Source organism: Pteropus medius, unplaced genomic scaffold (genome assembly GCF_902729225.1).
Source record: "Pteropus medius unplaced genomic scaffold, Ma_sr-lr_union100, whole genome shotgun sequence".
Lineage (NCBI taxonomy): Eukaryota > Metazoa > Chordata > Mammalia > Chiroptera > Pteropodidae > Pteropus > Pteropus medius.
Genome location: NW_024348304.1, coordinates 2,682,128 through 2,708,690, shown reverse-complemented (window position 1 = coordinate 2,708,690; position 26,563 = coordinate 2,682,128). Strand labels below are relative to the sequence as shown.

At 38.8% G+C, this 26,563-nt stretch overlaps 1 long non-coding RNA gene across 1 annotated transcript; it reads right to left on the bottom strand.

Annotated features, from left to right (window-relative positions):
• Positions 1–2,866: 2,866 nt before the first annotated feature.
• On the bottom strand, positions 2,867–25,297 carry LOC120616233 (uncharacterized). The gene is made up of 4 exons (XR_005656536.1): positions 23,227–25,297; positions 22,596–22,671; positions 19,969–20,198; positions 2,867–3,016 (listed from the first exon to the last, which is right to left on the bottom strand). It is a non-coding gene; the product is annotated as an uncharacterized LOC120616233 (long non-coding RNA).
• Positions 25,298–26,563: the final 1,266 nt, after the last annotated feature.

The following is a 26,563-nucleotide window of genomic DNA, read 5'->3' as shown; positions in this document are numbered from 1 at the left end:
CCCCATCTTAGTGAAGTCTCTGCCCTAATACTGAGCCTCCTTTGGATGTCCTCCAGAACCCCTCGTGCTCAGTGCAGATTGCACTGCTAGGGAGCTCTAAAACGTATCAAATCACTACATTATGATAAAGGCTCCTGTTCCTCTTATTAAGTTAGCAATAAAATCTGCACTCTGATTTGAGAGAGTTCATTCTTTGTGTCTTGAAAAAATCTCATGCTGTAGTTCGTTGATGTGATGAGCAAACCCAGGGCAACATGGAACTTTGGTGGGAAGTGAGGCTCGGGCGAGTGCAGGTCTCATGAATCCCAGGTTATTCTTTCCCGCTTCCCTCTGTCGGCTGCAAAGTCAGGTCAAAGCGGCCGCAAACAGTGCCTCCTACCTAGCGCTGGCACTGAAGTGTCCTGCAAATTTGACTGGAAAATGTGGCAAACAGCCAACAGTGCCTAAGCCTGTTGCGTCTGTGCAAGAAGGCTCTCTGTATGAACTCCACGTGGGCTCATGGATAGTCACATATAAACCATTTGAAACCAAGTTTATACCTTGGCTAACTCAGGTCTGCATGGTCCTTGCACATTTTCTCAGGCCACCCCAGCCCTCTCAGCTGATGTTTTTTCGTGCCAAAGTTCTGAAGACCTTCCTGTGTTTGCATAGGCTTGCCCCTTTCTTGAGGCCTGCTCCTTCGCTTAAGGCCTGCCACCTCCATGGAGATTGATACTTGCCTGTAAAACAGTGTCACTTAGCATAAACTACAATAATCTTTCAAGGTGAAAATCTTATAACGCTTATGCCTAAATCCTAAAACCACCTGAAAACCCAGCCATGCTCCGTAACACAATCCAAATTATAGGTGTAGAGTCTCTTACTCAAATGCGAGGCTCGAAGCTCTGACTCTTCCCCAGCTCTCTCCATTTGCACTTTTATCTACAAATTAAATGCCCCATCTTCTATTTCACAAAGTTCCAAATGAATGAATCAAATATGCCAAGATGGGGTTAAGGTGGTCTGATAAGAAGCGTCCTTCTCATCCACCTAGCTTCTATAGCAATGGTGAAATTAGACAGAAGACTTGGCAGATGAGACCCAAACTCTTGTCATATTAATGTTAAGCAGGAGGCAGTCGCTTGGTGAGGCAGAGCTGGCTCCCAGTTTGACTGGTTTGGTCTTGAAACATTTATCCAAAGGAGTTTTTGAATTTATAGAGTAAACACGTTCACCCAGGCCATTGCCCCTCTCTCGACCTGGTAGAGCGAAAAGGGGCAATAAGAGACCAACCCCCCTCCCACCCCCCCCATTCTCAAGAATCTAACAGATCAGTCCCATCCGGCTGAGAAGCAGTGTAGCAATGACAGATGACCGACAATTGGGTAATCCCTGTGGCCTCCCTGGGTTGGGCTGAGGTTCTAGGAATGTGAACCAGTGGCTGTCCCTCCACTCGGATAGAAACATTAAGCATCGGAGTTAAGTATTTCTGCCCAAATACTTAAGATCCATTTTTTTAAAGTGTTTCTTTGATTCTAATTAGAGAATTAGTTCTGCAGTCTATTATATTTTAGCATTTTCCAGAACTTCTGAGAAGCTTAAAGCTAAGTGTATTTGCTCAATTATAAATAATAGTTGTTTTTATCCTCTATGGCCATTTGAACTTAAATACAAATAATGCATCAGATAATTTAGAATTATTGTTTTCTTTTATAAAATTTAAGCCTTCAAGATCTTATAAGACTTGTTCCACTCTGAATAATCAATCAAATGTGTGGTTTATTATGATGGCACATTACAGGATAACCCTTCAGGGACACGGGTATTTTGTCGGTACAAACAAAGCCCACTGATTTTCATAAAAAAAAAAAAAAAAAAATATTGATATTGACAAGTCTTAAAATAAATAGGTGCTTTTTTTTTTTTTGAAATTTAGACTTCGTGTTGTCAGGAATCAAGGAAAAGTCAGAGGGGTGATCAACAGTGATGAGTTAAAAGATAGTTTCAGAAGTGTTTTCTGATTTGAAATATCTGCAAAGTTTCTCTGAAGATGATAAGAAACACGCAGGTGAATCAAAGATACAAAAATACTTTTTCATCACAGATCAGTTTTACACACCAAAGCTCATTTTTTTCTGAGAATGGCTCAAATTATTTGATTAAAATCAGCAACATAAATAGAGGGGATAAAAAAGGAAATTGTCTTGAAATGAGTATATTTTATTTAAGTCCTTCATATTGGTCAAATGTCAGCGTAGATAGCAATATTTAGTCTTTTTAAAAATCTTACAGTTTGGTCCACCAACACCACAGTTTTCTTAATTTCCTGACCAATGGCGCTGTATGGGATTGCTCTGCAAAGCCAGCAGCTTGTGCCTTTAACCCAGCAGATGTTTTTGTGTCTCAGTTGAAATCATCCTATAGGCAGAGGCCAGGATTTTGTTTTTCCTCACACCCTTCTCCCACATGCAGGAACTTCCTTCAGAAGACAAAGGGAGTGTGCATAACGCACACCACAGGGTGTGGATGAGTTTAATAAACTCCATCTCCGGTGTATAAAAAGCCCAACGCTCTCCTAGTACAGTAGGATTACTCAACATCCACTGAAGTAATTTGAAATGGTTCCTATAAGACCAAAACCCACAGCCAACAGAATCACATAATCATCGAATATTGAACTTGGATAGGACCAGTACAGTGTGCGTCAAAACTGAGTAACATATGGGCACTTTTAAAGGAAAAAGTTATTTAAGCACACTCTCCCCCTCATGTTGATTTACACTATTTTTGTTTAAATGTTGCTTAAATATGTGCCACCAGAAAGCAAAGTGTAAACTTCTCATGCCTCTAGCTGCTTCACCTCCTGATGGGGCAGAGATTATAATAAGTTTCACTTCCTGTAAGTTGCGATGATCTTTCAAGGTGAACATCAAGCCAAGGTGACAGCATGCCTTGATGTGGTCTCAACCTCACCGGCTGTGTCACTTCAAACAGTTGCTCAGCCAACATGGTCCTCGTCTATAACAGGAGACTCCACCTGATAGGTTGTAAAGCGAAATCAATTAATATATATGTAACAGAACATACCATACAGTTAGTACCCAGTAAGTGACAGCGATTGTTGTCATTATCTTTGTTTTCAAAATCACGCAACTACCTACATTCAAAGTTTAATTTAATTTTACAAACGATGTGATCTTTTTAATGAAAGTATATGTAGAGAAGGTGGTTCACATACCATTTTTTTAACAGAACGGTATTAAGAACTTCAAGAATGTATTCTCAAGTTGAGAAAAACCAGACCCCATATACAATCAAGACTCTGCCGCTTAACAATTTTAAAACCAATTTTAATAAAGTGACACTCTAAAGTTGTTTTGTCACTTGAAGTTCAGGTAGATATCATCCCATTATTGAAATCTGCATTAAATGTATCGTTTAACTATTTCAAGAGTGAAGAGGAAAATGACATACTGCATGTTTAGTGTTACTTTTAGAGCCCAAGAAAACAAAAAATCTGGTAGATTTTTAAATTAGACTTAATAGAACGAAACTATCCATGATGTCAATATCTGAGACCTTGAAAAACCACCAAAAAAGTTAAAGCATATCTGATACCCCAAATCCTTTCTAAAGTTTTTTTCTTCTATGAAAGGCTGAAAAACAATTTGATAACTTTCTGATATGTCGCAAAATAGTCAAGTTGGCTTTCTTCCTGTGGTGGTGAAGGAAACTTTCCTACCTACCACAAGGTGGTAACAACATCTTTTTAAATTAATACTGACCTCTGTGTCTAATGTTTTCTCCTGATAAATCTTATTGTGCATGAAAATAAACCATTCACTTATTTCAGACTGTACATGTGAGATCTAAAACTAATCGGAAAGCTAATATGAACACAATGCCTTTCCTTATAGTCAGATATATAAAGCATCCCTTACATTTTCAGCAGTTTTCGTTATGTCAAGTTGTATTATAATGTTCAGATTTATAAATAGATGTTTTTAATTAACAATATGCATCAATGATTCCCACATCGAAGCTTTCCAATTGTGAAATCTCTCCCTAGCTACTTGGGTATATCTATTGCTTACATTTTGAAAGCATTTCCATATTTCTAATCACTGATATGTACATCTGATTTTATTAATGCTCTTTAAGCACCAACTAAGAATACCAAAAAAAAAAAAATTCAGTGAAAAATTTTCAATAAATGAAGATCAATTAGAAAATAAACCTTAAAAGAAAAACATGTTAGGCTAATAGAATTAATGCATGCTTACTGCCTTACAAGAAGATGGTCATGCAGTCATTTCAAAACACAGATATTATTGAAGCCCTTGAAAAGCTTTCCCTTATGTAAGGATAAAAACTCAAGTCCTTACTATGGCCTATGAGGCCCCCTGAGGTCCATTTCCCATACTCAAATATATGTGGCCTCCCACAATAGTGAGTAAAAAAACATACAAAGGAAGGAGGGCATGTGTCTAGAGACCTGGCCCAGCCTGAAAGGTTCTCTCAAAAAAGGAAATTCAGGCTGAAGTTCGAAAGATCTGTGACTGCAATGAGTCGAGAAAAGGGGGTGCATATTTGCATCAGTTGTAATTTCACATCTATTTGCCTGAATCGTTCTTGTTGAAGGCTGAGATCACATTTGTTTTTCTCACGATTAAATCCTTGGTGCCTAGCAATGTGACTGGCGAGTGCTTTAGCCCAGTGAGAAATTCTAAGACAAGATTAACTTCTGGACACCTATGGAAAAACTAAAATGTCAGACCTGTATGAACATTGCAATATTTCGGAATCACACTTAATGTGTGAAACCATTATGTTTAAGACATATGACATATGTTTCTGGGTTTTATATCAGGGTCAAGGAAATCAGGGTTCTAGGACTAATTCGCCCCCGACCCATCTGTTTAACATGCATGGCCTCAGTTTCCTCATCAGTATAGTGAGAAAATCTGTGGGAATGGTATCTAAACGTCCTTCCAATTTTGTAACGTTACGTGACGTGATTCTGAGACTTGAAATAAGCAGAAAATTTTAGCATGGGGTACTCTCCTGTCAGAAGTGAACACATCATACATTTATCTTTATTTTCTTTATATTTATAATGTGTCTTCAATTTAAGTAGCCGGAAGATATAATTATATATATAAATCAAATTGCTCAAAACGTTAAGTGTAGAGACTTTTTAAAAACCCAGACAAAATAAAAAACAAAGCATAGAAGAGTAAACATATAACATATAAACAATAGAATGAAACAAAATTAAACAGCAGTCTCTTCATCCCAGCTAATAGACTAATGGCCCTAAATCTGGGAACTTCTTAGATGCCTCACATTGAGAAATATGCTGAATTTCCACAAATTTTAACACATGGGACCTGCTTATAAAGCGTCTGCAAAATCCCAAAGTCAAAACAGGCGCTCGCTTCAGCGGGAAAGTTTCAAAAGAGTATATAACCCAGAGGCTATGTCCGCGAGCTGAGTGCGTCAGGAAGTAGATGTGCCCCTGCGTGTCAGGACAGAGCTTCTGTGGCACTTCTCAATAGGACATTTAAAAAGAGAAAAGCAAATAGGCAACACAGCAGTAGGTATTTTTTTAATATATTTCAGATTTTGCTCAAACAAAAACAACATATGGGATTCTGAAGTGATTCTGTAATGAATAAAATAAGAAATTTTGAACCTCTTTATACCCCAAATAATGGATTTTATCTTCATGATGTTATGAGGCTTCTGAGGGAAGTTCCATTTTATTCAGGAATGTACCTGACCTGGGGCATCAGAAAAGTAAGGTTCAAGTTCAGCTATGTGATGTGACCTTAATTTCTCAATCTGCAAATGGAAATGGAAATAGGTGTAAAAGAATAAACTCTGGAGGCTGACTGTCTGGTTTTTAATCCCAACTCCCCCTCAGAAAAAAATGTACTGAATAACTTCGTCTTTGATAAATGAAGTGTCAAGAATTTATTAGAGTAGCCACTAAAGAATAAAAGGTTATAAATTCCAACTAGAGTATGGGGAAAAAATTCAATGACAAAAAATAACACAATCACAAAGGAAAGCAGAAAAATAAGAAAGAGCAATATGAAACAGGGTATACAATCACACAAAAAAGATGGTAGAATGTAAGACAAAATATATCAGTAATTACATTAAATATAAATGAGCCATTTGTTATAATTAAAAGGCAAAGATAGATTAAAAGTGCAAAAACAAACACTTTTTAGTAAAGAGGCATATTAAAATACAGAAAGAATAAAAATTTTAAACTTGGAAATATTAATTCCCCTCCCCCTCAAAACTTGAGTTTTAGTTACAGCAATGTCAGAAGAAAAGATGTTATGACAAATGCATGATTGTATTTCAACAGGGTCACTTCACAGTGAGAAAAGATATAATAGACCACAGATCACCAAGAGCTTATAAAAATTTTAAATTTTAATCCATCTGACAAAATGGACTGGAGTGCTTCATGGAGGAGCTAGGCTGGGAAGGATAGAGAGAGAAAGATGTTCTATGCTGAGGTGTGGATAGAGGGCCAGAGGTGGGGCAGGCGGGCTGGAGTCTGGCTGACAGAGAGGGATGGTGCTGTGAAGAGCATCACGTACTCTTCGCCTGACCTTAACTTGAAGGAATTGCAGCATCCCACAGCAGTTGTTTTGTTTATGTGGTCGGTGCGCACACGTATCAGTTTCAGCTGACCCCTCCCAACAGTATGCTGACCTCGTCTTGCCCAGCTCGTCGGATGTCTGAGGAGCGCCTCCTGGGCCCAGAGTCCCCCCAAACCCTGTAAATCAGGGCCCCAGAGTAAGAAATAGGAGTGCCTTCTATTAACATGGGGCCGAGCGTAGCACACGGAATTTGTTCTCATAAAATAGAAAACAAATGTTCACTACAGCAATGAGTTTGATCTAACCAGCTTAAAGGAATGGAGGGAAAGCCAGTCCAGGGCGGTGGTGACTATCCTGGACTCTGCAGCCATGCTCCGGGCTTCAGAACGCCAGTGCTCTCACTTCCGGAAGATGTGACACTGGACAAATCTCTGTGCCCAAAGGCTCTTGTCTGTGGACCTGAGGTAGTAACGGCACCTCACAGCGTGGCTGTGGGGGTCGAAGTAGCTAATACCGCCAAAGCACTTCGAGCAAGTCCATGTGAGTGGCTGTAATATTACTATTAATAATCTGAGTTTTATTACTGAGAGAGCTGAAAAAATAGTCATATGGCTTATACAAAAAAAAAAAAAAAAAATTTCATTCCATCAGAACTTCTTCAGTTTTTAACATTTATTTAAAATTCATTTTGTTTGCCAAAGGTAATTACTTTAACATGAATCTTCAGCACATGCCAGCAAATAGTTAGAATTCACAGAGACCTTCAGGTCGCCAAAAAGCCGAAAAGCATCCTTGCCCTGTCTGCAGACCCCGGGCAGGCCTGGGACTCTGCTCATCGCCCACGGCTCTGATCCATATTCAGGGCAGAAGACACTCCTATGACCTTTAGGCAATTGGGAATGTAAAGATTTTTTTACTGTGCCTGAAACTTTGGGAGTAAATATGCTTGGGACTTTTCTGGCTGCCCAAAATGCAGGTCCACCGAACGCTAGAGACTTATTTCCAAGGTGGTTTGTCACGCGAGTGCACACGTCATAAGTGCCTGTAGCTCCAGAGTTAAGTGTCACACAGAGGTTGCAGAGAGGTTGCTAACTGCCCAGATGTCTATGCTTCTCCTCCTTCGTGAGCAGCTGGTGCTGAAGAAGCTTTCTGGCAAGGAGAGACTTTTCCAACACCTCTGACGTTGGGCAGGGCCCTGAGACTCAGTTCCGATGTGTGGAAAGTTGACCGAAGCGGTATTTTTTTTTTTTTTTAATTCTCCCGTGAGATTCTCCACTCTCTCTTCTCTTGCTTGAAGGCTGGATTTTGAGGCTGAGCATCATTCTGGACACTGAGTGTTTCCTAAAGCTGATCCCTATGTGCTTCAGAGAGGGGACCCTGACTGCCACATAGACCTGACATGAGTGAAAAGTAAATTTCCATTATGTTAAGCCACAGAGAATCTGCTGTCCTTGTTTCAGCTGCTCACATTACATTGCTAATAAAAGGGTAAAAAGAGAGAGCAGCCCTGCCCAGGAGCAATGACGGTCTAGCCGCAAGGCCCAGCTCCGCACTTGGCCACGGTCTTAAACAAACAATGAACATGTCGATGTCTCATCAGACAGGATGAGGAGAAAGCATCAGACTACTATGAAAAGTGACCAAGAGGTCTGGTTTCATTGTCTCCCAAAGTGACCCAAAGCTACAAATCTTTGCAAGAAGCTACAAAAGGATCACGAATTTAAGTGTCTTCCAGACCAATGAGGTTCAGATAAACTTTGAATAAACATCCAAATGTCTGGGTGCTTATTTAAAAGCGAAATAAATCTCGAACCCTTTCTAGGCCTTTATGTTAATAACAACTATTATTATAGTGGTTATGGGATGAAATCATCTATAACTAGAGGAGTTATAAAGCGGTAGCTATACCATTTCTCAGTAGAGGGGATGTCGTTGGGCTGTCATCCTCAGGTCACTTTCTCTTTGTAATTATGTCTAAATCATTACCTCATGTCACCCTTCACTACAACAGAAACCCAATTCTGCATGACTTTAAAAGAGATAGAGTACTTGTCAAAAACAATTATGGGGGTTGAGAAAGAGCAAATATCTGATTTTAGTAAGAGAAAATGTTTATGAAAAGGGAAAAGACTATAAGAATTTAATAGATTTAGTGCTATAATAAAGAATGATTATACAAGACCAATGTCTGCAAAATCTAGTAAAACATGTAGTCCCCCTTCCTTAGTAGACCCTGTCTCCATATAAATGCTTAGTAAAAAGTCAAAGCACTTGAAAGGAAAGATCTTTACTATCCTCCTGCTAAATCAGCTTTATGAGCCATTTGCTGGGCTTGTCCTGTGTCTTGTCAGGTGTGTATCATGTTCATCACACTTGTCAGCGTTTCTTCTCACCTTTCACTCAGTCGTACCTTTTAATGCAGCGACAGCTTCCTTCATCAAATTTAATGGCTTCTTTCAGACAAAGGGGTAATTGACTAATCAGATCTTCTTATTCGCAATAACCCGAAGGAACTAATTTCTTAGCAGTCCCCCAGACAGTTAAAAACATGCCCCAGGCCTATAAATGATGGCGATGCAGAAATCACCAGGTATTTGTCACACCCTCAGAGCAGAGGCCTGCACACAGGGGTGACCCTTGATTGAAAAAATGCTCCCTCACGCCCTCCTGCTCTTTGTGGTCCCCTCGTTATTTTCACCTGATACAAATATCTTATTTTATTGCAAGTTAGTTGGTCTTTTTCTTGAAGACTATCATAAGATTTAATTATTACAATGTAAAAAGGCAGCCACCTTACAAATATCATGTCAATATATGTATTCGGAAACGTTTCAGACTTAAGCTCTATAACATTTTATTTCTAGAGCACAAGAATGCCTCAATTTCCTGACAATGAAGACTAGAACCAGGCCTCTCCCACTGCATTGAATGGCCATTTGTTGGTTCATGCTCCCCAATTCTGCTAACAATGTTCCAAATGTGTCCTAGATTAATCACACCCCTCCCCACTCCCTATCCATGGAATGCACATAAAATTGACACTATTCAGTTTTAAGGATAGGCTGAACAAAGCGTTCTTTCTCTCTAGGAATAAAAACTGGTTAAGGCAACACTTTCCAAATATCGTCCATAGTATCACTCACCAAAAAAAAAAAAAAAAAAAAAAAAAAAGATAATGACAATAATAGAATGCCACATTGAGATAAAAGAATGAAGCTGTTCACAGCAGTGAAAGATGGAAGAAAGACATTTAAGGAATAGTTAGATTCCCTACAGGCCAAGATGCCTTCATCTACTCCATGACTTTGGGTAGCTGCTCTTTCTGCATCCCTGAAGAAATCCTAAGTTTTAATGTCTGAAGAAGGTAAAATGGAAATCTGAAAAGGAGGATTCCAGGTATAGTTAAGCACCTGAGTCCTTAATAAAAACATGGAATTACATGACATATAAGCCATCATTAGTCCTTCTAGATCACCTTACAGTGGGAAGTTCAAAACTGGCCATCTCATCTACATGCCCAGTTCGATGAATCCCATTTTACTCTGCCATTTGTAATCATGACTGGAGACCTAGAAATGCCATCTGAAAAAAGCTTCTCCCATATAATAAGATAGAAACGAAACCAACCAAAGGAATAAACAAAATTTGGAAAGAATGGAAAATACGCAGCAATATTTTTAAAAGATAGTTCTTAAAATAACTCAATATCAGCAGAGAGATAAAATAATAAATTATATCCATGAAGCAAGGTGGACATCCTCGAAGAAAATAAATATTTAGAGAACAAAAACGAACTCGTAAGATGTAAGGCACTATAGAAAAAAAGTGTTTTAAAATATATAGACAAACAATTAAATAAAAAAATTTTAAATTTATAAACAACACGAAGTTAAGGAAATTATCCCAGAATGCAGGTCCCGTGCAAAGGATGGAGAATCAGAATGTCTTCCGCTCTCTAACATCGCCACCAGGAGCTAACGATGATATGGCAACGCTCTCAAAATACTGAAGGGAAATTACTTTCAACCTGGATTCCTATCCTCATCCAAAATAGCAATCAAATAGAGGAAGATTAGAATAGAGGTATTTTAAGACCTAAAACTTATCCTCGAAAGGTTATCTCTCCTCCCTCTCCCAGGAAGCATCGGTGGGGTGCTCCACCTAAACAAAGTTGACCACGAAAGAGAAATACGTGAGCACTAGAACGCGGATTCAAGAGAAGAGAGTGGTAAGGGAAGGGGACCAACACCCTGGAGGACTGTAAAAGGAGCAGTAGTCCAGATGGCATGTCAAAGCCACCCCCTCTTCGTACATGCCAACATTCGAGGGCATGAAAATCGATAGTCCTCGCTGTTATTGACGAGACTCACATTGGCCATGGCCTAAGACTGAGACTAAGTAGTGGAGAATAAAGGGTGGAGTTGTGCCTGCTGTCTCTCTTTTAACCAACAACTTGGCAGAATCTTTTGATCCCCAAAGACTACAACACAGAAGAAAACACAAATCTTCCCACTGAATGAAATTCTCTTACGTAGCACATTACATCCAATCTAAGGGGCTGAGTCATCAAATCCCTACATCTTCGCTGAACAGTAAATGTTGGTTCCCTTCCTCACCACTCTCTTGAATCTGCGTTCTAGTGCTCACATATTTCTCTTCGGTGGTCAACTTCATTTAGGTGGAGCACCCTGCAGCGATGAGCAGGAAAGCCAGCATGTCTCGAACTTGACACTGCTTGGACAGAAGAAAAATGACCTCCGCTTGGCATTCCAAGCACAGACCAGTACTCATGCAGGTTTGCAGGGTGAATCCACATTATCGGTGCAGTTCAAAAAACAGACATCACCTAGATCATTTAATTTGGGGCAGTCTCAGGCTGGAAGCGCTTCAGGTGATGGGCAGTAGTGCGTGCAAATCCTCTAGAATAACTCAGTTTTAAGAACCTTTGATTTTAAGATGTGTCCCAATTTCACAGTTAAAAAAGGGCAGGGGGGTGGGGAATGCACCTTAGAACCCATGACACATGGTACACAAATGCTTGTAAATTCAAAGCATGTCTCTGAAAGCTGAGAAGAAGCTGAGAAATGGTTCCATCTGCTGAGAAGAAGGAGTTAAGAGACTTAGGAGAAGGGGCGCATGGGGAGTTACTCTCCTTTTGCCCCCTTCATTAGTTTTCTATGCCGCCTTAACAAACTGCCACAAACTTAGGGGTTTAAAACGACACAGGTTTATTATCTCATGATGCCGCAGGTCAGAAGTCTGACAAAGGTCTCGCTGAGCTCAGGGCAAGGCATCCAGAGAGAATCCATTTCCTTGCCTCTTCCAGCTTCTAAAGGTTGTACATGTTCCTCGGCTTGTGGCCCCCTTTCTCCATCTTCAAAGATAGCGTCACATCTCTCTGGCTCTCCATCTGTCTTCACCTCTCTCTTACTGTAGCCGGGCAATGTTCTTCTCTACTTCAAGATTTATATGATTGGACCAGACCCATCCAAATAATCCAGGGTAATCTTCGCATCTCAAGGCCCTGAACTTTAGTCACATCTGCACGTTTGAGGTTTCAAGTAAGGATTCTCTTCAGTTCCTCCTCCTGCCTCTCTTCCACTCTGAAAAAATATAAGGAATGCAGATTTCCCGGCAAGAAAATACTTAGGATCCTAGCCCTTTGTCCAAAATGCACACATACACCCTTAACTGAGAAAGCTGCTTGGGAAAGCAGTTGGGAGAAGTTATTGGTGTACTTGTATTTGTCTTTGAAAGTCTAAACTTAAGATAGCAATCCAGTCCTGAGGATTCAATAATTTTAGGAAGTGTGCTTAATAGGCTACTGTGTGCCCAATCATATTGACCAAAGCTTACTAGGAATTCATGCCAAATGTGATACAAAGAAAGAATCTAATAAACATTGAGTGCCTTTCGTAGTTCAAGCAAAACCCTAATTGCTTTTCATATCTTGTCTCATTTAACTCTCAAGAAAACTTTTAGGTCCACTTGACAATTGAAGAAACCGTATGTTAGAAAACCTTTAATCCGCCTTAGGGTGCAACGATAGACAAAGCTAGAGATTTTAACCCCATTCTGTTTAAGTCCAAAGCCTGTATTTTTCCTTCTTGAATCAATCTCATATTTATTGTCATTTTTAAATACGTGTTGCTTTTTCCATCAGTCATCTTTTTTTCTAGAGAAGCTTCTTGTTTTTTTAACGTATTTTATTTATTTCATTCTATAGACCTTGATTAGGGCATTTGGTCTCTTAAGATCCCTACTTTATCTCTCAGCTGTTACTAAGATTTATTTCCTGTTAGAAAAGCAGAGACAGATGTCAAAGGGCTTCTGTGGTGCGTGCTGGCTGTTTCTGGAGGGAAATAATTATTGAGTGCCTTTGCGATGCATTTCACATCTGTTTATAAAAGTAAAATTGCAGTAATTCTTGTTTTTAAATGGGCTTTCTTTCAACAAATGATGTGTTCTAGTCTGTTTCTCCTTTCCTGAGTTTTAATGGCCACATCCTTCAAGAGACCAATGTAGAATTATGCTCCAAACTCCATTTTCCAGTCTATTGCCAGCTTCCCTGCCTTTTCTTTAGCTCTGCAGAAAATGTGATGTGTTCTCTCTAAATCCTTAAAAGTCTCAAATAATTTCACTTAGAGGATATCCAAAATGAGGGATGGATGATAGATGGACAAGATAGATAGACAAATGGATGGACGAATCTGGTATACATTCACAAACTATTTTGACCATGCACAAAGATTCAAGATTATTAATGAAAATCTAGCAACTATAAATATTGAGTACCAATACAAAAAAATGTTCTATCTTAAATATATTTTTTCTTCAAGTGTAGGAAACATATGAACTCATGAATATATTTTGATAAATGACATGGAATTTTTATATTGAGCCATAGGTTCAATTTTCAGTGTGCTGTGCACGTGAGAAATTCTCACTCTGGAAAGCAACTAATCTTATTAATATAACTAAAAATAAATGTGTAGCTGAGACTATGAGTAAGTTTGGCTTTTTAAGTAGTGTCTTTCCTGTTTGGAAGAAATGTTCCCTCCATTAAGGTAGAGACAAGAATCTCTTTTTCAAGGATTGCTTTGAAAACCATTTCCTCAACAGCTTGGTACAGGTGTTAACAGGAAAAAGAACATTGCTGGAAGCAATTCTCCACTGAACACGGGGAGGTGTAACAGGATTCTTCGTAAATAAAATATGGTCTTGATCCAGCGGCAGGAAGGGAACTATGAATCATCGAAACCGCAGGTGAGAAAACTGGAATTTGCTCATTAAGTTGTTGAAAAGTGGCATCATCAGACAGGCCAATCCATGATGCTAAAGCACTCACAGTTATCTCATTGTAAAATATACACGCGTGTTTTTTTGTTGTTTTTTTTTTTCTAGGGCATTTTTGGTACTAAACTTAAGCTACAATCAGCGAGTGATGTTACGAATTTCCATCCATTAGGGTAACAACTGAAAGCAATTGACATTTTAGAAAAAACAGAAGCAATTGTGAAATGGCACATCAGGGAATTAAACATGTAAAACGATGTTAATTGAGTGTGGTTTCCTCGGGAAGCTGGGATGGAGAGGATATTAAGTATATTTGTTTCAAAATAGATGTTTATGCTTTTTTGGTTTTATTGCAATGAAAAACAGCAGGAATCAGTATAGCATCTCTAATAAATGCAGGTGAGACATAATTCATGAATCTGGTGAAACTGGCAATATTTGGCCATTTTGTACCTACAAAAAAGGCAATTTCTGTAGTAGCCTAATGTATCTTATAGTGAATTTTATAAATACAGAAACGACATGCATACCCACTTCTAAAAAGATATATATTAGTTATTTCTATTTTGGGTGGAAATTCAGTAACATTTTTCGTGTACCCAGCACCCGTGGAAGCACTGGACGGGGGGAAATCTGCATTCTATGACGAACTAGGATAAGAATTATAGGCATTTTACTTGCCCCAAGAGAAAGAATCAGGGATAAAAATAGAGATAAGAGGAAGAAGGGGAATAAGAAAATCAGAAGAGTTTATGGACAATAACTTCATCTTAATATATAAGATTTTTATAAATATAGGAAAGGAAGAGCTCATGACTGGTGTTGATACTAAGATTTAAAGGAAACTCAAAAGAAAGTCTCAAAAGAACTTTGAAGGACATTCAGGAGCAAACCTGGACACTTAGGCAGTGATTCTTTTCAAGCTGTGTCCACTTGTCCCTAGAGAATTTTGGGGTTTGTGACTTAAGGCTATTATTTCTTTACAAGCCCCATGAGATTAAAATATAATCGAGCCCAAGAAAGAAGAAGCCTGAGAGATAGGAATACGCCCTCATTCCCAGCCACCCCAACGGGAAGAGCGCCTGGATGTTTGAGCCATTTCACAGAGCACACCACAAAATACGGAATTATTAAACCAAATAAGCATTGAACTTAACCTAAATGTGTGTCTGTGCCAAATCAAATACTGCATTAGATTTACTGTAGAAAAATGAAAAAAAAAAAGTTATTGCAAAAAGCAAATTGGAAAAAAGTACATTTTTGATATTGCCTGTTCTTTTACTTGACTTTCACAGTAAAAAAAAAACAGACTTGACCTGTTTCTATGGCATGTGAGTTCCAGAACAACTACCCCAAAACATCCTTCATAGGATTGTGTGGATTTGTAACATAATAATTTGTAAAAAAAAAAAAAAAATGCTTTCCATCTTTAATGGCCTGTCATAGATTTTGTTTAGAATTTTGCAATCTTTGTATTAATTGCAAAGAAGATTCCCCTGTGAAAATATCACCTTTTAATAAGGTTTTGAGTTCTAAACAGATATTAATCATAGAGGTATTTTGATAGCTAACTGTAAGACAAAAGCAAGGCCCCCTTATGATATATCTCTTCCCTTTGCGGACTTTAAATTGGATCAGAAGGTTTATTTTACTTAGAGGTTCCATTCTAGTTTCTTCTCCATTCACTTCCTAATTTATAGCCCTACTCTGAAAAGCTGGCTGCTCGACTAGCTATTTTTAATGTGAAGGAAACTAAACAAAAGCCCTCACAGTCCTGCTCAAATATCTAAAATATTAAACAAAAGTCTATTGACACAGAAAAATAACCAAACAACTGCTAATGAGTTTCCTATAATTTCCGTGTTTTTATCCTGGTTTTCCTAAGGCACTAGCCAGATTTTGGGGGGCGTTTGGGTGCACTGGCCCGGCCATTGGACCGGTCCGGGGGTGCAGCTGCTGCTGGTTTTCAGCGGGGTGTCCACACACCCTTTGACCGAGCAGGGGCGCTGCTCCTCCAAGATTTTTCTGGAACTAGTTTAATCAGCACATGAAAAAGCAGCTCTCCTGGGGTGGTTGTAAGGGGGCGGAATGGCAGTGGTCTGTGGGCAATTCTCTGAGACACGTGAAGGATCTCCACCGTCCCGCGGGGGTTTACTGCTGGCTGACAGCAGTCGCCGTGAGCCGAGGCACATGCGGAGCAGTGGGACACATTCTCACATCGAGGGGCAAAAGGCAGTCATGCTGCAGTGTCCTGAAGTGGGCACCAACGTGTCTTGATTTGGCAGATACACGTAACCATTCCTATTTCTAATTAAGTTTTGGAAGAATCAAAGCGCTCGCCTTGAAGCTGACTCTGTTTTCCTTCTTTCAAGTACCTTGCAAGCCCGAGCCTAAATGTTTTCTTTTCTGCTGTTCTGCTTTGTAACAGTAAATGCTTCTCTCTGCGGACAAGGGCCTGCATTTCAATGTGTCATACCAAAAAAAAAAAAAAAAAGAACAATCTCACTATTGTCACCTGGGTGTGGACCAGACGCTCTCTGTACCCAGTTTTGACTCCTGCTCTCAGGCTTAGCCACCGTCTTCAGTACATGAACCGTAATGGAGAAGGGGAGGTGCAGAACAGTCAGGAGTGTGGGTCTGTCCTGCTCTCCCCACAGCCTCAGCTCTGCTCATTCGGCGGCCCGGCGGTGGCCCATCACCAGCATCGTGGCTCCCGCAGCACCGTCCTTGGTAGAGCCTTACCATGGCTGCTGGCCAGCCTGTGGATTGCAGCCACATTATGGCTGACACTGGGTGCCCTCAGAGAAACTTCACATTAATAAAACCTACAAAGCACAGTTCTGTTCCTTTGAAGTTGCTACTAAACATGTAATATTAGCTTGTGAAGCATTAGATGAGGAAATGAGCTCGATAAGGACTCTTGTAGTAATAGCTCTAAATTGATTATTTCCTTCCCAAAATAAACTTGCCAGGCAGCCCTGTGGGCTTACGTCCGAATACTTGCTCTGCCCAGGAATCTTATCACAAGGAAGCGAACAGCAGAAATGCAGACACAAGGTGATAAGGCACATTCACCAGATATTAATACAATAATGAGATGCAGTCTTTTCTAAATGAACCTAAGATCTCTTGAGCACTGCCACAAATTAAATATTCATTGATGGCTTCCTCAATGTGGAGAGAAGAAAGAACAATGTCTTTTAATGTTATTATGTTAAATAGCCAAGCACAGCAGATCTCTAGTTAAGGAGGAGGGCAGGCTACTTCAAGCTCTGTGCATTGGAGTGTGCAAAGCTTCACATTTAGAAGTCATATAAAAAGCAATGTAAAGATCAATCTTTCAAAAGACATCCACAGCACGCATCCTTGAATTTAACGTTATTTGGATTCATTCAGCTGCATCTTCTGTTTGAAATCAGAGGCCAAAAATTACATTTGCTCTTAATAATCCATTTTTAAAACTCTATTTTGATCTTTCGGGTATGTAACTACATAAAAAATAAATATTCTTTTAAAATTAAAAAGAAATAAGCCTATTTAGAAAATAGCGTTTTCTGCATTCCTTGGACTTCTTCAATCAGTATTAGCCACAAAAGAAAAAGAAAGAATTTGGAACTGAGAATTCTTGTGGTTTTCATTTCTATGAAAAGAAGGCCCTTTCTTACTCAGAATTACTATATGACAACGTTAGCTCTAAGTACATTGTTGCTACAATTGTTTTGTGGATCAATGTATAAATATTGATTTATATAATTCAGATTGCCTGACTTTTGATCTAAATTTATAGTTTTCTCCACATTTATTCTGGTCCAAATTGAATCCAGTTTGCTATTAGGTCATTTAAAGAGAATCATTACTCTAATAAAAAAACACAGTTGAGATCATTGGAATAATTATCACTTTTCTCTTTTCATAAAATGTATTTGTGGCACTCTAGAAACATAATTTTAATTACAAAAAAATATGTTTAAATAAAGCAAACCTGGATACGAACCCCTGCAATTCCCATTGAAAAAGACTGACAATCACCATGGCTTTCTGTTTGCATTTTAGACTTTGAAGAAGAATCAAGAAGCCGAAGCCATGTCTTTCTTGCACTGTATAATTTTGTAATCCTTTCTGTAGACCTTAAAACATGCAGTTGGCTAAAGCAGCAGTTACTGAATATTTTTTATTCTATTAGCCTGCATTTCAATAAATCCCTAGCAGAGGTTCCTTTATGTGTTCTTATTTGCCAGTGCCTATGTTCTCCTTACTACACTCTTGCTTCCCAGAAGGCTCGCCAGCTACCAATTCCACACCTTCCCACCAAGGAAACTCAGCCTGTGACGCATAAGCAAAGTCCAGGTTGCTGAGCCCGAGAGTGGAGTCCACCCAGGTCAGAACCACTGGGCAGGAGGAACTAGGCTCCCTCTCGAAGGAAAAGTCGTACTTGCCAGCAGACCTTGAAGATGGTCTCCAAGATAGAAAACATATCCCCTTACTAGAAATCCTCCATCAACCATTAATAATTTTGAGTTTGACACATTCAAGTCTCCTGAGCAAGATAATACGTAGGAAATAAGCAAACCTGTGCTATAATCTGATCTTTAATTCAAATAATCGTATGTTAAATATTGCCAGTAATGAACCTTCTCTAGAGATACGTCCGCTCCTCCTCACATCCTGAAGATAGTCAAGGCAATACCATCAGCCTCATTTGTTAGATGTAGAAAATGAAGTGTTTTGCCCAACATAACAGCCAGCAAATGGAGGTCTAGGAATTTAACCCATAATTTCTAACAGCCAATTTCAACCTTTTCTATTCAAGTAGCACGTATCAAATTTACCTTGATAAGATTCAGTTATCCATTTAACAAATATTAACTAACCACCTATCATGTGCCAAGCAATCAGGATAGAGCAGTGGAAAAAAAAAAAAAAAAACTAAACTAAAACTCTTATCTCCAAGTTTTCATTCTGATGTATAAATGAGATATATAAATAAAATGTATAGTATGTTAGATTGTAATAAAGACTCAGAGGAAAATAAATCAAGAAGAAGGATAGAAAGTATAAAATGTTAGATAGGCTGGTAGAGAAAGATGTGCCTTAGGGAAAGTAGCCTTTGAATATCTACGTAAAGAACGTTCCAGGCAAAGGGAAAAGCAGATGCAGAAGTGAAGAACATTCCTGGCAAAGAGAAGAAAGGTAGGAACAAAGCTGTGAGGCAGGAGCACGCCGAGGCTGCGGGAGGAATGGGGGAGCCCTTTCGGGGTGACAGGGAGAGCAAACGTCAACCAGGGCAGAAGGGACGATGCCGATGTGTGTGAAAGACACGCAGTAATGAGGATGCAGCCCACAGAGCCTCCCTGAACTGAATGCAGTCAGTCTCTTTAGCTACAGACTTTCCATATTAGTTCTACATTTTTCTTAATTGGTGTGAATGCTATTCCGTGGGAAATGTTTTCATCAGACAAACTGGGCACTTAATTCTGAAATCCTAGTAGGCAGAACTGTCCTTTTTTTCCCATCATACACAGCACTTTCATTGAAAATTCATTTCCAGTTCACTATAATGTTATCAATTTTAAGAATCCCTTGGAATTAATATCTTTATAAACTAATATTCAAACATATGCCATTTTATCCCTCTAGTTTTATTGGCATTTATCTGTCTATGCTGAAATAGAAATTTTCTCTGTATTCTGGTCTGCTGGACCCTGGTGCCTGTAGCTCCCCACCAACCACTGCATCAAGGGGAAAAACAACTCTTCTGAAACTTTCCAGTTCCTACTGTAGAGACTTCATTTCCCTGGGTAAGACCCATTGGCCTACAAGATATTAACAAAATCTTTATTACTGGAGCCAAAGTTCTGATTCTAATTTTTAAGCAGTGTTTTTAAATTTTTTGGCAGGGTGAGGGAATGTTAAAGACAACTTTAGGAAACTTATAAAAGCATTAGACTCTGTTCCCCAGGGAAAAAAAGAAATAAACAGAAAAAAAGAACACCAAATGTTTGCATAAAATCGTAGGGTGTACTGGGTCTCCCAGACGACATCTGTGAGTCTGTGAGTGCACACTCCTTACCCCAAGGGTGGAGATTTCAGAGATGGAATAGGAAGACGATAAGGCAGCCGCACACACACTGGGGAAGTTTCTTTGAAAACGGAGAGTCTGTGTTCTTCTAATAACTCCTTGCAGATAGAGCCCAGGCAACCAGCTCCTAATCAGCCAGCCACCAGCTAATGAAGCTTCCTCTCTGGTGCTCCATTTCTGCCTGGGAAGGGTCTGAGAAACTGAGGAAGCTTGAGAAGATTCTTAAAGATAATGAAAGAGTAATTACAATCATCTCTGTTTTACCAAAAGTCTAATTAAAACCAGTTATAGAGAAAACATGTGTTTCTTATTCTTTAGTTGTTTTGTAATCAGCAACAAAAATGAGAAAGTAGCAACTCAGAAGATTAAGGAAGCAGGGACTTTTTTTTTTGGTATTATATCAATAGAGGACATTTTAAAGAAAGCAGTCCGAGGTACAAAGTAAAATCTTTGGCACATAATCTGCAACACAAAGCAAAAATGATAAAAAGGAACATTATTAACATTTTTAGGGACCTTCTTTTTTCATGGTCCATGATTATTTTGTTAAATATATACTCTTAATTCATTGCTCATTTAAATGATCTTATTTTGACTGCAATGATGATACTTATTTGAGCTCTTTGTAAATCAAGGAAATTAGACTTTTTTCTGCCAATTGCAATATTCCCCCCCCCCAAAAAAAGTCAGTTGTGTTCTCTTTGTTGACAGTTCTTTTCACCAAACAGAAGTTTACTTCGTTGAGACAAATGGTTTTCTTTGGATTCTCATGGACACTTTACGAATCTTGGGTTTAAGAACCCTTAAGAAGTCCCTTAGTGCTCTTAAACTAATTAAGCTGTCATTATTTTCTTCTAGAATTTTTCTGTTTTTATTTTAAATGCTTAAATATTTGGTATAAGGAGTAAGCTAAAGATCCAAGTTTACTTAATTTTTTTTCTAAATATTTAGTCAATTTGTTATAAATTAAATTCCATATGTGTTTGGGACTGTTCCTAGATTGTGTTTTGCTGCTATTCATTTATAAAGACCAAGAAATTTTAACTTTTCTTGCTTTATTATATATATTTTAGAAACAGTAAGGCTAGTTCCTTGTTTCTAATTTTCTCTTTCAGAATCCTGAATATTCTTGCATGACAATCCCCCCAGATGAGTTTTATATATATTATCACTAAAAATATCATGTAAGCATTATATTAATAATGGGGATCATGTTGAATTTATAAATAAATTTAGATAGACTGATATCTTTACAATACTGATTCTTCCTGCTCAAGAATATAGAGTAATTTTATATCTATTCCAGTGACCCTTTATGTCTCAGAAAAGTTTTCATCTTTATTTAGGTACTACACATCTCATATTTGGCATATTTCTAGATATTTTAGTTTGGGATTGGAAATGTAAAGGAAAAAATTCCTTCAATCTTAATTTCTGCCAGGCTTTTTTATGCAGGTAGAGTAACTTCTCTTTAATTAACAATTTTGAAAGGAGCTGTTACTCTGAATTTTCCTAGTGACTAAATATTTTACTGATTCTGTTAGATTTTTTTGGTTAACATCCAATTTTGTGATCTGGGAGGTACACACACACACACACACACACACACGTACGGATATATAGATATGTATCTTTACGAGATATATATATCTTGTAAATATACTTCTTTTAGTTTTATTCTTTCGAACTGAATCATCGTAAAAGCTAACATAATTAACGAGCATTAAATGTTCACTTTCCTTTTGAGGCAAAACTTTTTTATATTAAAACCATAAAAATCACTCATTTTAAGCAAACGATGATTTTTTCAGAAATTTACAGTTTTGTAAACATCATCACGATTTAGTTTTAGAGCATCCCCATCACTTCTGGAAGATCTCTCATGCCCATTCGCAATCAGCCCCCTTTCCCACCACCTTTTGGGCAACCACTGATCTGTATTCCAACTCTGTAGATTTGCTCTTCTGGACTTTTCATATAAATGGAATTATATACTGTGCAACATTTTGCATCTGGCTTCTTTTACTTAACAGAATGTTTTTGAAGTTTGTCCGTGTTATATAGCATGTTTCAGTACATCGTTCTTTATTATTGTCAAATAATGGTCTATATATGGCTATATCATGTTTTATTAATTCATTCAAAGGTATATCTTAGTAGTTGCCTAAATTTTAGCTTTTACAGATGTTTTTATTATAATTCATTTATTAGTTACTAAACAACTATTTACAGAATTATTATGTAAGACTTTAACTAAAAGTTCACAGTGCTAGGTAGCTATGGAAACTCTTGAATTAATGGTGCTTTTGTTCTTTTTTATACTTTATAGTTATTTTATTTATTTTCGTTGTTTGTATTTCCTTCTATTTTTATTTTTTCCTTTTTTTCTTTTGGTTCATCTTTAATTACTCTGTTTTTAATTTCTTTGTATTTTTAAGCTACATGTTTATCCATATGAAATTCAATTTTAAAATCTGTCCATTATTATTTACTTCATTTTATGAAATTTATTAAAAGTAATTTTATTAAATAGAGGAAGGGATGTGAAAAACTGATTCACTTCAGATGTCAAATACATTAGGCATGCCAATGAAATTTGATAACTAAAGGGAACCAACCCTTATTTGATGATCAAAAGCCATTTGTCCCAAGGTGCCTCTTCTACTCTGCACAGACATCGAGCACTGCCCGCTCCTTTTAATGAAAAGAAAAAAACAGAGAACCATTAAGAGTCATACCACATAGCAGAGTGGAAAACCAGTATAATGGAAGGTAGAGAAGACTGAGAGGGAAGAAAAGGAAAAGTTGAGTATGGGGAAATGCCAGCTTAAGGAGGTGAATCTGGTAGAAGTGACTGCCCAGCCCCCTGAAGTGAGGTCAGTGGAGAGCACCAGTTTCTGGCTCCTGCCTGGTCTTCAGCTATGGGGACCTGCCGAAGTCACCATCACTCCCAGTTGGTAGCAGCTACTGTGATGACTGAGTGAGGCAGAAATACAAAGGCCTGACATTCAGCCCCAAAGAGGGCAAAGGCCCAGCCATTTTGGCCCCAAAGGGACACTGTCTGGATGGCAGTTCCTACTTGAGAGCAGCATCCTGCAATTTGCATCACGGCCGTGCTTCTTCCTCTGCCAACCCCGTTTCTCCCACCTTCCTTTCACAGATACGAATCCAGAGACGCTACCGTCTGAACTCAGTGGGGTGTAGATGTGTGGTAAATGGGAGAGCATTACACAAAATGACAGGACTTACCTGATGCAGAAGTCAGCAGCATATGAAAATATCTCGGTTAAATTCAAGGATGACCATGTTGAAAGACCTAATGTGCAGGTGACTATTAGTTAAGGTAAGTGATACCTACTTGCTGCTACAACCAGTAAACCTCTCAACCTCCCTTAATCTGATCTTTCTTGCAGGACAGTCACTCTGTTTAACTGAAAAATCTTACTGAATCACTTTCAATAAATTTTTTAAGTTTATCTCTTACTACAGTGGGTCAGAAGCAGTCTTTGACCCCTGAACCTTCTGCGTTTCCTTTCATTTCTATTTGAAAACCAGTCAGTTCCTTCTGATAATAAATCACCAAAGGCAGCCAGTGTGGCCAGCCCACATCATTACCATGACCATTACGAATCGGGTTTCCCACCAGGCATGTGGCTTGTCCTCTAAGTCATCAGCAGGCATCAGTGTTGACAAATGCATTCTCCAGCAATCCTGCGTCTGCAGCGTTACCCTTGGAATCTGACTACTACCTGCTCTAGAGTTTTCATCATTTCAGCTGTCCGCTTCAAGCTACTGACTTTTGACTTAGTTGAGGTAAGCGAGGCTAACTGCTATTCCGGGTGACCTCCTAGCTCTCAGCGAGTCTGTGTAGTAGTTTATTTCTCACGTGCAGTCAGCTCGGTGGTCCCGGCGCGCGGGCAGCTGTGCCCACGGCCACGCAGGTACCGAGACGCCGTCCACCGGTGGCTCCATGCGCGTTTAGGACACTGAGAGTCTCCGCCTTCGGCTGGTAGAAGCAGGAAGAAAACGAGGAATTGCGAATGAAGATTTTTATAAGCCAGACCTAGAAGTAACGGTGTCACTTCTATTCATATTCTGTTCTCAAAAGCCAAACACGTGGCCGCAGGCAAAGGAAGCGGAGAAACGCAGTGGAGCTGGCCCTCGGGGAGGGCGCAGGATGGGACCGCGACAGCCGGCGGACCCTGCGTGGGGGACGAGCGGGCAGGACGAGAAGACGGGGCCGGCGATGGGCCGCTTAGACCGGGCAGGGCTTCCGAAGAGCCCGGGCACAGCAAAACCCGGACGGGGTCCTCCCTGAGAGCACGAACAGCGGACGCGAGGGGATATTGTCGCAGGACCTGTCGACCAGCAGCGCGAGCTTGCCGATCAAGCAGAGGAAGCGGCACAAGGCGGGGTCCTTCCCACCAGGGTCTTGGCTGGCTCCGCTCCCGCCAGGCTGCAGAGAATCTTCTCTCGTGAGGTCTGAGAGAGGAAGCGTCATCTATCTATATTTAGAGAACTACAATTTAGGAAAAATATCTGTTAATCTTTTCAATAAAGATTTCAAGACAGTACGAGTAATTTAAGTAAGATCTACGAAAAATAATAAGCAAGAATTACAAAATGAATCATTTTTTAAAGTAATTCATTTTAAAGCAATTCATTGGAGGAAATAAAAGGAAATCGGTTGGGTCATTTAGCTACTGCTGTTTAACCAACCATCCCAATAAGAGTAGTATTTTCTTATTGTTGGTACATCTACAAATCTGCTGGCCTAGACTTGGCTCAACTGGGGAGCTCAGTTTGTCGCTGCGTGTCTGCTATTTAGCTGCGTTGGCTCTGCTCCACATCTTTCTTTTATCCTCGTCCGGGACCAGCAGGCTATCCAAAAATATCCATGGTATATTCTTCTCATGGCACTGGAAGAGATGCAAGAGAAAAAGCAAAACATGTGGGGTCTTCAAGGCTTGGTCTTGGAATACACACTGTGACTTTCACCCATCTGTCATCGGCCAAAGTAGGTCACACAGCCAAGCCTAGAGATGAGATGGAGGGCTTCCACTCCATCTACGAGGATGAGGCCATACAAGGGAATTGAGGCAAGATGAAGAATTGAGAACAATAATGCAATTCATCAAATTTCTTTCAGCAAAATTCAAGTAACTTAGCTCCAAAACAAAAGACAGAAGAGATAAAGGGATTGTCTTTCTCTTTTCACCAGGGTATTTCCAGATGTTGGTGTGGGGCTCTTTATATGTAACCCCTTTAAGTTTTTGGATTATTTCAAAAATTTTTTTCTACTAATGTTTCTTCTGTTCAGTATGTGGTCAGTATGTTGAGTGAAATGAGACAAAGAAGGGCTGGCAAACAGGAAAAAATAAGAAAGACCAAACAAAAAAGGGGAAAAAAATGCTATAATTATAAATTTTCAATTTAAAATTAATTATAAATTATAACAATACAGAGAAAACTCATCAACAGTCATTAATATAGAAAATTAACTTAGATGAACCACTTTTAAGTTCTCTACCAAATTGCAGAGGAAAGAAAAAGAACATGAAACAACAGTGAAGGTATCACATTGGAAGACAACAGACCAGGTTCCATATTTGATAGATGATTCTGAAAAGGGGAACAGAAAAGTACTGAGAAGAAGGATTAATAAAAGAATTGAACTGAAAGATTTAAAGAGGTAACATCTGAGGGGTAAAATACCAACATCTGGATAAACTCTGGTAGAAAGAGAAAGAAGACAAGGCGCCTGAAGCCTGGAAAAAAATGTAACCTAAAACGGAAGACAAATTAAACTGAGGCAGGGCCTCCTCTATCACACTGAAAGCCCGAAGACATGAGAAAACATATCTACAAACGCATCAGGGGAACAAACTTTAAGCTACATGTTCTATATCCACCCAAGTTTTGCTTCGTGTGTATAAGTGACTGAAAAGATATCATCCATTTATTTGTCCTGAAAAAGAACAACCAAAAAAGCCACTCGTGAAAGTATTCTACTAAGCTACATCTGAACATAAGAAGGGGGAAATGATGATGTAAGAACATTAAAACATAGTATTAGGTGTAAACGGTTGTTTTAACAATATGCCAGAAAGTACATCGTATCAATATTTGAAAGAAAAGTAATTGAGCCATTACATAACATGAAAATAATACTTTAAAATAAGAACCTGGGTACAAATTATAGGTTATTTTTTTTAAAAGATAGGGTAGGACAGAAGAAATAAATTTGACATGAAATTATAACTCATAAACCTTTGAGTTGAATAATAAAATACAGAGTTATAGAAATCAAAATCTGATTTAAAAAGAAAAACAAAGGAAAACAGCAATAGTAACAGGATACTCCATCATAGCTCCTGGTCTTCGTTAAATCAAGCAAAACAAAAATGAATAAAGGTATGGGGAGAGAATCAGGATTCTTTGGCCAATAACAGAAAGCAGAACTCAAAACGATGTAAAAATCGGGGAAAACATTTCTTTCTTTTTTCTTGGTATTTAATAAGAGGAAGTTTGAAAGAAAGGCCGTGACTCTGTGATATCAGAATAGACCAACATGTCTTTAATCTTC